Source organism: Phoca vitulina, unplaced genomic scaffold (assembly GCF_004348235.1).
Source record: "Phoca vitulina isolate PV1807 unplaced genomic scaffold, GSC_HSeal_1.0 scaffold31, whole genome shotgun sequence".
In the NCBI taxonomy this organism is placed as follows: Eukaryota; Metazoa; Chordata; class Mammalia; order Carnivora; family Phocidae; genus Phoca; species Phoca vitulina.
Window position 1 is genome coordinate 3,805,132 of NW_022589734.1, and position 3,264 is coordinate 3,808,395.

Sequence of the window (3,264 nt, forward strand, 5' to 3'; positions counted from 1 at the left end):
GCTCGCCCACTGGCCACCCGGGAAGTGAATCAAAGGAAGGCGCGGCCCTCCAGAGGTCTTCAGTCAGAGGGCGGCCCAGTGCGGCCACACACCAGCGCCTGACCCTGGCTTTGAAGAGACCGTGAACTATGTTCTCAGTGACCAGAAGAGTGCCAGAGTCTGGTACATGGGCATAAGTTGTACAGTGCAGGGCAGAAATTTATTTTTTATGTATTTATTTTGGGGGGGGGGGTTGGCAGGGGGAGAAGGAGAGAATCTTAAGCAGGCTCCATGCTCAGCGCCCAGCCTGTCCAGGCTCCATCTCAGGACCCCTGAGATCCCGACCTGAGCGCAAATCAAGACGGGGATGCTAACCGACAGAGCCACCTAGGCGCCCAGGACAGAAATTTTAAATGAACAAACTCTACGTGATCATCTTGTGTGTTCAAAGACTCCAGTAGTCTTCCGACCCATGTGAATTAAACTCCAGGGTATTGACAAATTAAATAAATGCGTAGGAAATCCACATTTGCCATCTTAGAGCAGCCTTGGAGAATGGAAAGGGCTCAGGTGACTGGAGGAGGGGAAAATGCTAGCCAAGTTTTAAAAATGAGTTCAATTTTGGAAACCTCAAACTGCTTTGTGCTTCCTCCATCCTTACCCTAGGCCAGGAGTTCTCAACGTGGACACTATGAACATCTGAGCTGGATAATTCTTGGTTGTGCTCTGACACTGTAGAATGTTTAAGCATCCCTGGCCTCTCTACCCACTACATGGCAGCAACAAACACCCCATCCCTCTCCCAGTTGTGACTGTTTTGATTTTATTTTTGGAGTAATGAAACATAAAGGAATACCCAGAGGTATCACTCCAACTTTATTCTCTCCATTCCTTTTCAACCCAGTTTTATTAGCTTCAAGTTTGTCTTTCCAGCTTGCCCTCTTGCAAACATGTGTATGTGTGTGTGTGCTTATCAAAAAGGTGGCATTCTATTACTTACCTATCCATCTTTTATCTATCAATAGTTCTACAACTTTTTTTTTTTTTTCACAATAAACTTTGGAGATCTCTGTATTTGCTACAGAGAGCATCCTTATTCCTTTTCATGGCTACATCGTATTTCATCACGTGTCACTGATGGCCATTTGGGTTGTTTCCAACCTTATGTCATTACAAATAATGCCACCAATAACCTAATGCTGTGCTTCTCAAGATGTGAACGATCTGAGGTATTGTTAAAATGTGGAGCATTTCTAACAAGCTCCCAGGTAGCTAAGGCTGCTGTCCCATAGACCACACTTTCAGTAGCAAGATACTAGTGTAAAGACTGTTTTGTATTAGTGGAGAAATACCCATCAGTCCAGATTCCTAGATTCCTAGAAATGGGATTGCGAGGTCAAAGGACAAATACACATATTTTTGTTAGTTATTGTCAAATTCCTCTCCACAGGGATACTTGGACATCTTTGGATTTTTACCAATCTGATAGGGGAGAAATGTTATGTCATGTCGTTTTAATTACCATTTCCTTTATTATGAGTGAAGCTGAATATCTTTTTCATATGTTTAAAAGTATTGCCTCAGGACGCCTGAGTGGCTCAGTTGGTTAAAACATCCCACTCTTGATTTCTGCCCAGGTCATGATCTCAGGGTCATGAGATCCAGCTCTGTGTGGGGCTTAAGATTCTCTCTCTCCCTCTCCCTCTGCCCCCCACCCCCACTCGCTTGCACATGCATGCTCTTGCTCTCTCTCTCTTTAAAAAAAAAAAAAAAAGCATTGCCTCTTTTCTGTTTCCCCCTGTGAACTGTTCATGACTTTTGTTCATTTTTTTAAATTGTATGGTCTTCTTGGTTTTTTTTTTAAAGATTTTATTTGTTTATTTGACAGAGTGAGACACAGTGAGAGAAGGAACACAAGCAGGGGGAGGGGGAGAGGGAGAAGCAGGCTTCCCGCTGAGCAGGAAGCCCGATGCTGGGCTCCATCCCAGGACCTTGGGATCATGAGCTGAGCCGAAGGCAGACGCTTAACGACTGAGCCACCCAGGCGCCCCTCTTCTTGGTTCTTAAGTGCTCCTTATATAGTAGCATTAGTCCTCTGTGATATAAGTTGCAAATATTTTCTCCCAGCTTCTCCTGTTTTCTGACTTTGTTTCTGGTGGCTTCGGCATACTTTTTTTTAGTCAAATTTAATGATTTTTCCTTTACTGCTTCTAGATTTTTGAGTCATAGTTAGAAAGTCTTTCTCCAGACTCTACAGTTCACCAAGGTTTTCTTCCAGTAATTGTTTAGTTTCATTTCAGACCCAAGTAATGGCCGGAGGAAGACAGGGCAGTGAAGATAGAAGGCAAGAGTATCCCAGTGCATGTGCTGAGGCCACCCCCACAGTTGTTGCTCAGTAGGACTCGGTAATTCATTGGTGTCTAAAGTTTAGAAAATTCACTTCAAATACAGCAGTGTTGTCAACAAAAAAGATCTGATTCCAGAGAATGTCTTTTATTTCCAATCCCAGTTTAATTGGTCTCTTGTTAACCCTGACTGAAAACATGTAGCTCTGACTCTTGACAGTAGTGTGGCATTTTATTTCCCCAAACTTCCCTGAAATGGGGGATTGGTTCAATTTCAGTTTCAAAGGACTTTGGTACTCCATGTAAAATAAAAGTAAACAGAACTCTTTAGGTGTTTATAAAGCAGTCTGAATTTATAATCAGTAAATTGGAAATAAAGATTATCCAAGAATCTTGATTATGATACTACACACAGCTCATTTTACTTATGAATTTGGGATTATTACAGGTAAATATTTTGCTGTTTTATTTTTGAAAATAATCCCCCTTTTAAATGTTGTAAATAATAGATTGACAAAAACCCATTCAAAAATCATGTGGCAACCTCTATTCAGCTCATTTAACACAAGTTGGTTTTGACATGAGTGTACAGCACAGTAACTCACCCATGACCAGATCAAAGAACAGTAACTAAAACATCACACTGAATAAATGCATTCTATTCTGCTGACATTTCAACCCTAATACAAAAGGAGAAGAAAGGAGGGTCGCCTGGGTGGCTCAGACGGTTAAGCATCTGCCTTCAGCTCAGTCATGATCCCCGGGTCCTGGGATCTAGCTACACATCGAGCCCCCTGCTCAGCAGGGGGTCTCCTTCCCCCCCCCCCCCCCCCCTCCCCCTGCTTGAGTGCTCCTCTCTCTCTCAAAGAAATAAATAAAATCTTAAAAAAAAAAAAAAGGAGAAGAAAGGAAACTCCTCGGGGCGCCTGGGTGGCTCAGT